The sequence below is a fragment of the Caretta caretta genome, chromosome 20 (genome assembly GCF_965140235.1).
Source record: "Caretta caretta isolate rCarCar2 chromosome 20, rCarCar1.hap1, whole genome shotgun sequence".
In the NCBI taxonomy this organism is placed as follows: Eukaryota; Metazoa; Chordata; order Testudines; family Cheloniidae; genus Caretta; species Caretta caretta.
The window spans coordinates 14,782,339-14,794,960 of NC_134225.1; the positions used below are offsets into that span (position 1 = coordinate 14,782,339).

Below are 12,622 nucleotides of genomic sequence, written 5' to 3' on the forward strand. Positions count from 1 at the left end.
TCGCCCCCCACGACAGCTGTAGCAAATGTTCCGTTTTAATTTGCAAAATGCTTCTGAAGAGTGCGTTTGAAACAAGCAAACTAGTGTCTAATGAATCCAATGCCTCTCGGTTTAGAATGAGAAATGGCCTCCCCATTCTTCACTGGGAACATGAAAAAGTCTGGCACAGAGGTTGCCTTTTTATTTGAAACAAAAGTGATGAACGCAGAAAAAGAAATTCGAAGAACAAACAAAGGAGCTGGGGAGCAATCGTGGGTTGCATCAATAAACGCTTGTCTATCAATAAATATACAAGGCAAATCTAGATTACAAAGTAACCACGCCGATATATGTGTGAGAGCACATGAAGGCAACACAGCTAAAGCTTCTTTTCAAGGTTTACATTAATAAAGTGTGGACTACTGGTATCAGTAAATATGGGAACGATTTAACTACTTTTAGCCCGTACTTTCCCAAAACCCAGTTGCCAAAAATTTCTACTCACAACCACTTTCTTTGCAAGGTTGTTCATCCTGTTATGAATGTGGTTACAAATATCTTTCATATTTCAAAAGCAAAACAGGCCAGTTCATGACAAATCCTGAAATTAAGTCTTAAAAAATGGTGAATTCTGCTCGCTCGCTCTCTCTCCATTCAAAAATTCCCAGTGGATCATTGTTTTCCATGAAAATTTGCCTGAATAAGGACCCAGGGTTTCGGCCCACTGAATTTAATGGGAGTGTGAGGTGTGCAAAGAATGCAGGACCGGGTCCAAGGTGGAGACAAGAGAGCAAGGGTGCTGGAATAATTTCTATAGGGGGGTGCTGAGAGCAACTGAACCAAACTGTAAACACTGTATATGATGGAAACCACTTCCAGCCAGGGGGTGTTGCGGCACCCCCAGCGCCCTTACTTCCAGCACCTATGAAAGAGATTTTATATGCACAGAGACCATGAAACAATGGGTGTTACCATACACACTGTAAGGAGAGTGATCAGGTAAGGTGAGCTGGTAATAGCTCACCTTACTTGATCACTCTCGTTGCAATGTGTATGGTAACACCCATTGTTTCATGGTCTCTGTGCATATAAAATTTCCCCACGGTATTTTCCACTGAATGCATCCGATGAAGTGAGCTGTAGCTCAGGAAAGCTTATGCTCAAATAAATTTGTTAGTCTCTGAGGTGCCACAAGTCCTCCTTTTCTTTTTGCCGATACAGACTAACACGGCTGCTACACTGAAACCTGTCATTATTTAAAAGTAAAGTTCATGGAACCTAAAAAGTCCTTGCAGGAGATTTCTCTTTTCTTTTTAACTTAATAGTTTATTCCATGATCTTCACATTTCTAACGGATCCCTAAATTTGCTTTCTTGTCTGAAAATGTGAAGGTGTGTATGAAGGGTAGATAAAGATTGGATAACTAGATGACTAGATAGCTATATAGGTGGGAAGAAACATAAATATGACAAGAAACGAGTTAGTTTATTTTAGAATGGATTTGTGAGTGTGAGTGCAGATAATATAAGCATTAGATCGCTAGATGGATACCTAGCTATACATATGGATATATACCTATATAGGGATACATCTATATATAATTCCTATATATATAGGAATTCCAATATATATATTCCTATATATAATAAATCGAATATAGATATAATCTGTATATAATCTATATCTATATATAGACTGTATATAATCTATAGATACATCTATATATAATTCCTATATATATTATTAATATAATAAATATATATTATTTAAATGTAATATTATATATGTATAATTCCTATATAGATATATACTATCTAATGTGCTTGTACTCTGTAGATAGATAGATAGATAGATAGATAGATAGATAGATAGATAGATAGATAGATAGATAGATAATATATGAAGTGAGCTGTAGCTCACGAAAGCTTATGCTCAAATAAATTTGTTAGTCTCTAAGGTACTCCTTCTTAGTACTCACAAGTACTCCTTTTCTTTTTGCGAATACAGACTAACACGGCTGCTACTCTGAAACCAATATATATATAATGTGCAGAGCGTACCTCTCTCTCTCTCTCTCTCTCTCTCCAGAGTACATGCACATTAGATAGCATACATCTAAGGACTATATATAGATGTATTCCTATATAGATATATATCCATATGTATAGCTAGGTATCCATCTAGCGATCTAATGTTTATATAATCTGCACTCACACTCACAAATCTGTTCTAAAATAAACTAACTACTTTCTTGTAATATCTATCTATCTATCTATCTATCTATCTATCTATCTATCTATCTATCTATCTATCTATCTATCTATCTATCTATCTACCTATCTATCTATCTATGAATGAAGAAACTAGCATGCAAGTTAGGTCATTTTAAGAATGGATTTCTCTGTGCGTATGTATGTATGCAGAGTACTTAAACGTTAGCTTGATGGATAGATATCTATAGAGAGACTGAGGTATTAAAACACATATTTATGAGAAAACACTGGTAAGAAAGTCAGATTATTTTAAAATGAATTTACAGTGTGTGCCGACTACATAAAGACGAGGTTACTAGACAGATAGATAAGTAGATATAGATATGGCTAAACAGATATATGGATACATATACACACATACATAGGACAAGACACTAACACGAGCATTAGATTATTTTGGAATTGAATGTGTCTCTGTATGGTTAGGGTTAGGTGAATACGAAAGTTTATGCGCAGAATCTCTCAGGAGTCTACTTTTCAGTGGTTTGAGGAGCGATTTTGGAACGATGAAATACTTAGAATTGGAATTTTTCACTTGCACTTCTCTGAATCGGTGTCATGATTTCCATTTTATATGGTCCTAAATTTTAATTCTTTGCTTCTTGGTTCTTTTCCCCACAGACAAGACAGCCGCAGGAAACGTAACTTTGCCATCAAAGGGTTTATATTGAGTTATCTTCAAACCAAGACTAATCCGGCCAATGTCTCTGCAGACTACCAAAGAGCTCTGACCAGGCGAAGTTAAAATGAAAGGAATTAACTCTTCTGGTGGGGGATAGATGGACACATGAAGAACTCCAGTTCACTTTTCTAAATAAGTTATTTAAATTCTAAACTTGTTGATGCATTTTCGATGGAGACTCATCGCAATTCTTTCCCTATCTGCAGTTTGCTCTTTAAGAGTCACATATTTAAACGTAATTTGTATGGAGTAGAAAGGCGTACACAATTTAAACTAATTTAAAAGCAAGTATTTCCAATCCTTGGCAGCATATTTGGATTCACTTTTAATGTTCCCAGAGGAAGAAATCTAATTTAAATCATAACCACTTGTAACCACTCTCTTTTGTTATAGGGTGATGTTTTAAAATCCCCCTAACCACGGTGTTATTTATTTATTTACTTACTTATTTTTCTAACCGAAACCGCAAACAGCTAATTAATGGGCCGATTACTAAATTCATCTAAGTCCAGCGATTTTTTAAAAGCAGAGCTCTCTATATTAATTTAATTGGTTATTTCTGCTCCAATTTAGGGTCCGTGATTTTTTTTTTTTTTTTTTTTTTAAGATTAAATGCAAAACTTGCCAGGAAACAAAATTAGAAGTCAGTGTTCTTATTTCTACAATGGAGAAAGCGTTGCAATAGAAATTAGGATTCATGTCTTTTTATTCTTGTTTGCTTTTAGTTTTAAGGGTATATCTTAATCCACTTGCTTTGTTGTAGTTGTTGTGATGATGATGACCGATGATGACGTCTTGACTTTCATCAATATTTAGGAAACTTCCAGGAAGTAAAATATGTAGCGATCGTTCTATTATTTTGGGACAAGACACTTAATAGTGACTTATAATGGTGGTCATAGGATCGAATATTCCGCTGGAGTAACAGTTTACAATGACAAGATAGATTCTACATTTTGATATTATTTTTGCTTGTAACATGTATACTTACCTAACAAGACAGATGGGTAGGAACCCATAGAATAGATGCACACATTGCATATAAATAAAGGTCTTTGGTAGCATCACATCTTAATGCACAAGAACATTTGGCAAAAGACCACAGTAAATTACTATAAAGTGTTTTTCCCTAAAATACCACAACATTCCTTACAAATATTAATTTTTCGAAGTTTCCTGATGAAAGCAAGAAGAATGTAGAGATAGGATTGTAATTTTTTAAATAATACCTCTACCTTGCAATGCTTTTTCAGTTCAAACATAGCATGTCTTTTGCAACAGTTTAACATTCTTGTTAAAAGAACTATTTGAAACTTTACTTCCGTGACCATTTTCATATTCCCATATTTTGGGGATTCGGGTTCAAATGTTTTCAGAGGACTATACCAAGTCAATTACTCTTGTTTCATGAGGCATGCCTCAAATAGCTATCTGAACTGAAATGCTTGTTAAAAACGTACTTGGCAATTAAAATATTAATGGAGTCTTAAACCTTGTAGAACTGTAGAACTTAAACCTTGTAGAACTGTGTTCGGATTATTTGTGTGAGTGTACGTCGTCTATCTACCTGTCTGCGAGCTGGCACTGTATCCATTTTCTTGTGCTCTGGAAGAAGCTCCTGGGCGAGCATTGAGGAAAAGAAAATGCAAAGTATGTACGAAATAACAGCAGAGATAACAAAGAGGAATCCACAAGGAAGGTTGGAAGACCCTAGGCCTCCTCTATGAAACACTTCCAAAAAGCGATGCGAATAAGTGGCTACCACAACCAAAAGCAGTCAACAAAAGAACAATTAAATCATGATGTTACCTCCCTATCTACCCAGACAGCCCCTAAACTATTCTCTGGCAAATCCATTTACCGTGACTTGGGGAATCTGCAGCTGCTTTCCGCACGGAATTGGACTGTGACTCCTTCTTTCACTTTTTCAGCTGCACAAAAATCCCTGTATAACTCCGCACCAAATTCTGCCAGGTATCTCCTATCCCTTACCTGCGCTTGGTCCTCTTGTTAGCTTGGCCTCTCGGCCAGCCACGATCCAGTCCTTACTGTCAATGTCTCTGGTCCTCTTCCAGGTCCAATGAAGAGCAAGCGGTTGCATTCGTGTCTGTAAACCCAGGTGTGGACTGAAGACTGGGTTTGCAGAAGAAAGAGACCCACTGTTCCAAAAAGCAGCTTTGATCTTTTCACGATGACTATTGGTCACTTGCAAGGCAATAAGTTCTTCAAAGAAGGCAGCCCAGCAAGATCTGTCTCTGCTAAAGACAGAGCTATGTCCCGTGGGCTTGCCAGTGTGAGCCTTTAAATTACAAACTCGCGGTCTGGGGCCAGCTTTATAGTTTATCTCCTCGAATTTATCTTTGTCTGGAAAAGTTCTTACACCAGGTGCAAGTTTAATCTATCTATCTATCTATCTATCTATCTATCTATCTATCTATCTATCTATCTATCTATCTATCTATCTATCTTGTTCCTTTTGCTGTTTATTTTGTTTTATTTTGCTGCAGCTTAAAAGGGATGTCATTGACAGCCTTTCTATTAATTAAAATACGCAAATAATTAGAGAGCAGAAACAGTGGCCCACTAAGACCCCCTCCCCCACAACCTCTTTACCACATAAGAAAAGCCAATTAGCACTTTCTAAAATCTGGCCACTTCATAGAGAGAGAGAGAGAGAGAGAGAGAGAGAGAGAGAGAGAGAGTCCCTCTCTCTCTCTCTCTCTCAATGAAATGGCTGGATTTTATATATATACTATTTACATAACAAGAATAATAATTCACTAAGAACCCAGAGAGGCAGAAATTATATATATAATTTGCATACGTGTGTGATTATCTCACTCCCCCTCTCATTCCCACGAAAACACCACCAGCCTCGTTACCCCCGAGAACTGTTTGCGCTTCCAGATGTGAAATAACTGGCCTGACATTTCGGTAGGACTGCCCCAGAATTCTACGATGTAGCGAGGCGCTCAGGGCATGTTTTCTCTTCTCTAAAAGTGTGACAGGGTTGACATCAGAAAAGCGGCTACTGGGTGAGGATCCCAGGTGTGCTCCTTGTTCTGCCTCTCTGGGTTCTTAGTGAATTATTATTCTTGTTATGTAAATAGTGTGGACGTTATGGGATTGATCCCACTGAGCCCTCTGATCAGATCCAGCAGAGCATTTACTGGGATTTTCAAAAGAGTTTAAAGGAGCTAGGCAGTCAGCTCCCAATGGGATTCAGGCGCCCGACTCCCTTAAACTTATCTGAAAATCCCAGTTTAAAGTAATTGATTTAGCCATCCCATTAAAGCCTATGGAAACACTCACGAGGCCTGGGCCAACTATTCTGCAACACATTCCCCGGTTCATCCGGAGGAGAACCAACCGTTGACATCAGGAGCAAAGATGGCAGGTGGGGACCATAGGACGCCAAAGCAGATTTGGGTACGGCACAGACACATTCTTCCAATAGCTACTGCGCTGAACGGTCTATTCAACCAGGTCATTGAAAGCGCCAAACACCATATCCACGTTTGAGTGCTATATATGGCTATATGGCTCTCCAGGTTCACTGCTCTTATCCACTCCAAAACGGAGTGGTATCCGCGATCAAGAAGCAGTTTAGGACCCAGACTTTGGGCGCTGTGGTTGCAGAACTCCACAATGGAGCGTGGCTTTGTTAGATGTTTGGCACATGTCTCTACCCCGCTCAAGAGAATAGACCATGGACAGCCTCATACATTTCTCTGAAGCAGGTGGACCTGTACGGAGAGTAGGTTGCGGTGCCTTGAGCCTGTGTCTGTGCGTTTATGGAGATAATAGAGAGGAATCTGGATATTGCACTGTTCTTGTTGCCTGTCGGTCCCATGATATTAGCGAGACAAGGTGGGTGGGGTAATATCCTTTACTGGACCAATTTATGTTGGTGAAGGAGACCAGCTTTTCAGCTACACAGAGATCTTCTTCAGATCTGGGAAACCCACTTAAGCCCCCCTTTTTTGTCCTATGACTGCAAGACTGTTAACAGGCAACTTTACCTTGAATGGTTCCTTAGAATAAATGTTAACTACTTACGGTAAATAGCCTGTTCCACCTTGTATTTACCTGTGACTCTCTGAGTACCTTTCCCAGACCCAAAGACGAGCTCTGTGTAGCTTGAAAGCTTGCCTTTTTCACCAGCAAAAGTTGGTCCAGTAAAAGATATTACCTCACTCCTCTTGTTTGTCTGGGAATCTGGATAGTTATTTGTCAAGTCCTTGTTTATTCCATTGTCCAGAGCTTTTTTTTTTAATCCCTGAAATTCACTATAGTTTCCTCTCCTCCTTTCCTCTCCTTTCTCTATGAGTTCAGCCTGGAATTTCCTCCTCAAACATCTGTGTCCTAAGGCACTTAAGGCAGAAGGGACCCAACCACGACAATCTCCTGTCAGGAATAGCTTCCAAGAGGTTGGGGAGGTGATTTCTAACTTCTAGAGATAAACTACAGTTGCCATTTCTGAAAGTGCCTGAATGAGTTAGGAGCATTGATTCAACTAGAAATTGATGAGTTTTATAATCTTGGGAGGTTCTTAGGTGAAGACCTTCATGGTAACATCAGTCAACCAAGCAATGAAATAAAGCCGTAACCATTCATTGTATCATAAAGGAACTAGGCTTGGCAGGAACAGTAGACTAGCTAGCCGTTGCTGTACTCCGCATTGCAATACCTAACTGATTTAGGAGACTAAATCTCATTTTTAAAAGATTTAGTCGTTTAAGGCCAAAATCCCATTGGGGATTAGGAAAGGACCATTTTCCATTTTTCTCAGTGGAAGGGGTTCTTTTTGGTTCTCCTTTGGGGGATTCTCCTTTGTTCTAAGGAAGTTGGGGCGGGGGCGGGGGGGATAAGGTGGAATTCTTCATTGTGCTCAATAGAAGATGCAAGATGTTGAATGCTTTTGAGAATCTGGCCATATATGCGTCGGGTGAAGACAATCCATGGGTCATAAACTGCTCATGATCCCTGCCAAACTCTCACCGCTGTTAATAGATATACAATGGATATCAGTGGATATACAATGAATGTCAATGCACATACCTTTGACAAAAGTATAGCTTCTATGACTATATGCAAGGATCTAATCCTCTTTTGGGCTATGCCCTCTCTTCCATCTGTGGAAGCAGCGGAAACTGCATTTTGGAAGAGGGAGGGGACTGGGAGCTGGAAGGGACATATATATTCCCTTTCCACAGCGAAAATGAAGAGGGAGAAATAAAGGGTGCAGAGTTTAGCAAAACAACAGACCATGGAAGTTGCAATTTATCTTTTCATGGTTGATGGGGGAAAAAATCCTACAGTGGTCCTAGTTCACAGGCTACTGCGGGACACAAGGTCCACTCCACACACAGTAGCACTGTGTGTGCAAGTAATAGGGCCAGGGAACCAAGAGAATAGACACACAGAACTCAAGACTGGAAAAGAGCTCTTGGGTCATCAAATCCAGGCCCCTACTATTTCAGGTGACGTAAGCCCCTTCATACATTTATCAGGCTGTCTTAAACCTAGCTGGGTCGTTTTCCCCACTCCTCCTATTGCAGGGCTGTTTCAGAACCTCCCCTTTCTGAGGTTAGAATAGAAACCTTCTTCTCATTTCCAGCCCAAATTTATTCCTGTGCAGTTTCATCCCCATTAGTTCTGGTGCCAACATGGTCATTTAGCTTCAAAAACTCTTCCTTCTTCTTGGTGTTCACTCCCTGAAGTATTTAAAGAGAGCAGTCAGATCCCCTCTTCCTTTTGCTAGGCTAAACAAGCCTGAGTTGGTCTCTCCCCTGACGGTCCTGGTAGCTCTTCTCTGCCCCATATACAGCGGTGTGTGCCTATGCCATACACTTGTGGCTGCAAATTCCATTTGATTTCTAAAGGCAGGTGATATATTTCCAGTAGTTCGACCGGATGCGTGTGAGTGGATGGATGGCAGGGGCAGGAGAGGGCAGAGTGCTGGCACCCTGCTTAACCTATTCCAAAATATGAAGTTCCATCCACAACTACAGATAGTTGAATGTTTCTGCTAAACTGTGATGTAGCTAACGGTGTCACAGTCCTATCGCCCGCAACATTAGGCTTCAGAGTAAACAGTCTATGTAAATGAATGGAGACAGTTCATATAGTACCCCCTACAGCCTATCTATTTACGGACCAGCCAGCCCCGCCTAGGTTCACATGCCAAAGACCACCTCCAGGAGCTGAACTAGCCCCTCCGATTTGCACGAAGAGACCGGATTCCATTTAGTCGCATCAATGAAGTGGCCAGATTTTCAGATACTGCTCCCTTTCCCCTTTCCCCCCTCCCCAGTACGGGTGTGGGGGAGGGGTGGAACTCACCATTGTTATCAAAAGTGGGGAAGGGGCGAATTCTCCATTTTCTCAGTGGGGTTGGGGTGGGACGGGACACAATTATTTTCAAAGGTGAAGGAAAGGGGATCTCCATTGTTCTCAGTGGTGTTGGGGGAGGTTGAACTTACCATTGTTTTCAGAGGTGGGGGCGGAGGGAATCTCCATTGTTCTGAATGGGAAGAGGAGGAAATAGAACTCAACAATATTTTCAAAGATGGGGAAGGGGCGAATTTTCCATTGTTCCTATTGGGGGGTTGTGGAGGTGGAACTCAAAGTTGTTTTCAAAACTGGGGAGAGGTGAGATATTTCTTGTTCTCAGTAGGGGTGGGGAGGATTCTTCGTTGTTCTCAATGTGGAGGATTCACCCTTGTTCTGAAAAGGAAGGAGTGGAAGTGTTCTCCTTTGTCTACAATGGGAGCTGCTGGCAGTAGAGTCCTCTGGAAAATCCAGCGGCTTCATGTAGGTACCTAAGAGGGAGGAGCACTCTTTTCCTGAAAATATGGCCCCTTATGATTTAAAGCCAACGTTTTAAATCTTGTAGAAAAATTATGGAGCTCGCAATGAAGCCGGGGATTGTGCATAGAATCATAGAATATCAGGGTTGGAAGGGACCTCAGGAGGTCATCTAGTCCAACCCCCTGCTCAAAGCAGGACCGATCCCCATGATCCTAGTAGGGTTCTATCTAAGTGTCCAAATTCCCCTGATGTGCAAATGACCAGCGCATCTAATCAGCTGCTTCTAGCTCCTCGGACTTTGCTTTTGCTCCGATTCCTTCCAAGTCGCCATATCCCACTCCAGCCCCCATTGGAACATTAATTAAGTAATTACTAATCTTTTGTGGATCACCTATATGGTGCCCTTTTCCTCTTGTGGTACATACTGGGATCATGACGTAGGTAAAGATGGTCTTTCTGTTCTGTGTTGGTACATTACCTAGCACAATGGGCTCCTCGTCCATGATTGGAGTCCTGGGTGTATAATAATAATAATATTTATAATAAAAAATTAATACTAATTATTAAAGAAAAATACATCGCTAGGAAGATCTGTCTACCACATAGGCTTTTGCTGCTGAGTTGGTAGAATGCTGTGCAACATAATTTGCGACTTTTTTTGTTCGGCATGCTAGGCCCAGCCTTTGGATCCAGGATGGTCTATTTAATGACAGGTTTCAGAGTAACAGCCGTGTTAGTCTGTATTCGCAAAAAGAAAAGGAGTACTTGTGGCACCTTAGAGACTAACCAATTTATTTGAGCATAAGCTTTCGTGAGCTACAGCTCACTTCATCGGATGCATACTGTGGAAAGTTTAGAAGATCTTATTATATACACACAAAGCATGAAAAAAATACTTCCTCCTACCCCACTCTCCTGCTGGCAATAGCTTATCTAAAGTGACCACTCTCCTTACAATGTGTGATTATCATATACATTGTAAGGAGAGTGGTCACTTTAGATAAGCTATTACCAGCAGGAGAGTGAGTTTGTGTGTGTGTGGGTGGGGTGTGTGTGTGAGAGAGAAAACCTGGATTTGTGCTGGAAATGGCCCAGCTTGATTATCATACACACTGTAAGGAGAGTGATCACTTTAGATAAGCTATTACCAGCAGGAGAGTGGGGTGGGAGGAGGTATTTTTTTCATGCTTTGTGTGAATATAATAAGATCTTCTAAACTTTCCACAGTATGTATCCGATGAAGTGAGCTGTAGCTCACGAAAGCTTATGCTCAAATAAATTGGTTAGTCTCTAAGGTGCCACAAGTACTCCTTTTCTTTTTGGGGATGGTCTATATGAACCTTTGAGGTTGTAAGCTCAGCTGTTCAGAGGAACAGTATTAAGCCTTAGGATCTGCTTCATAATGAAACCTTTAGCTGGTCCAGTGTCAATGACTTGCTGTTTTACTATGCATACCCCAGGAGTAATTTTGGCTGAATATTAGCAAATGGAAAAACCTGTCAATATGAAGTAAATAACTAAGAATTCTAGTAAAAGGCTGGCACTTAAAAGAGGCTCTCATCCCGCTGTTAATGGAATCAGAATACAATTCATAAGTCTCTGGATCTGAAGTTTTGCCAATAAACTTTCCCCTCACATACCTGTTAGCTTCACCCTGTCCCCCTTACCTTTACAAAATAATGGAAATGAAATACATTTTTATTATGATTAGTTAATTAGTTAATTCATCAATCCAAACAGGGCCTTTTTGTGCGATCTCATTGTGTAAATGAAACTGGCAAGAGCAGGGAATGTGCCGGACAAACTGTCCCATAAGAAGCTATTTACTAAAGCTCTGAGCGCAGCCAACTTTGCTAGGTATGGCACCGTTTCTGCCTGACGTTTCCTGCTTTTGCCAGTTGCATTTGCACACGGATGGCACAAAAGTTCCGTTTGGATTTCTGAACGCTAAACAAAAACTGCGTTGAGAATATTCGTTGGAATTGGAGCCCACAGACGCAAAACCTTTTTGGTTCAGGGTTACTAGTCGCTGCATTGCCTACGCAGTCCCAACTTCCATTTACTTTCCAAACAATGAGAGATTTGCCTGAATAAGGAATGGAGAAACACAACAGTATATATTCCAGTGTTATGATTTCTGTGGCAGCGGCCTTGACAATTTCCTGACTCTGAGGTTCTGGTGTAGTTTCACTTCTCCCGAATTTTAAGATTTTCAGTATTACCCAAAAGAAGAACACATAAATCCGAAAAAGATCGTGTTATTTCATTCTCTGTACCTTTTCGGCACAGCCTTGATTTCCTATTTGTCTAGTAAATGCACATCTGACTATGCTTCTGGGATAGTCAGTGATTTTAATCTTTCTTCGGTGATCTTTCTTTTTTTATTATTTTAATCCTGAACAGAAAATCATTTGAATATACTTTTATGTTAATATTCTAAGATTTGAGAGGATTACACTAGACAGAAATAAGAGTCAATATCCCACAAAGAACAGGCAGGTAAATAGGGATAATTGCTCTATAAATTACTTATACAACTTTTCCTGCAGAAAACCCTTTCTGAAATTGAATTAAGTGGAAATCCAGTCATTTTTATATTATAAAACTAATACATAATTCCATTCCCATGTTAATTTGTGAGGTTTTTGTCTTGTTTTATATTTTTCAGAGCTAGACCTTCTCAATAGAGCCCTTTCCTGAACAACATTTGATTTCTTATCAAGGGCATGTCCCTATCCAGCGCTGTAACGTAGAATGTTTGTACATTAAAAATCCTATGTATTGAGTTACATTTTGTTTAACTTTATGCCGCTCTGCTCCATTACAAAAATGGATCTAACAGAATATAATGTGATTTAATCTGAGGCATCTGAAA

The 12,622-nt window shown here is 40.1% G+C and overlaps 1 long non-coding RNA gene across 1 annotated transcript in view; it reads left to right on the top strand.

The window, feature by feature from the left end:
- LOC125627668 (uncharacterized) overlaps positions 1–4,424 on the top strand; it is a 293,710-nt gene extending 289,286 nt beyond the window's left edge. The window contains exon 5 of the long non-coding RNA XR_007354070.2: positions 2,874–4,424. This is a non-coding gene — a long non-coding RNA (uncharacterized LOC125627668). The remainder of the gene's footprint in view (positions 1–2,873) is intronic.
- The last annotated feature ends 8,198 nt before the right edge of the window (positions 4,425–12,622 follow it).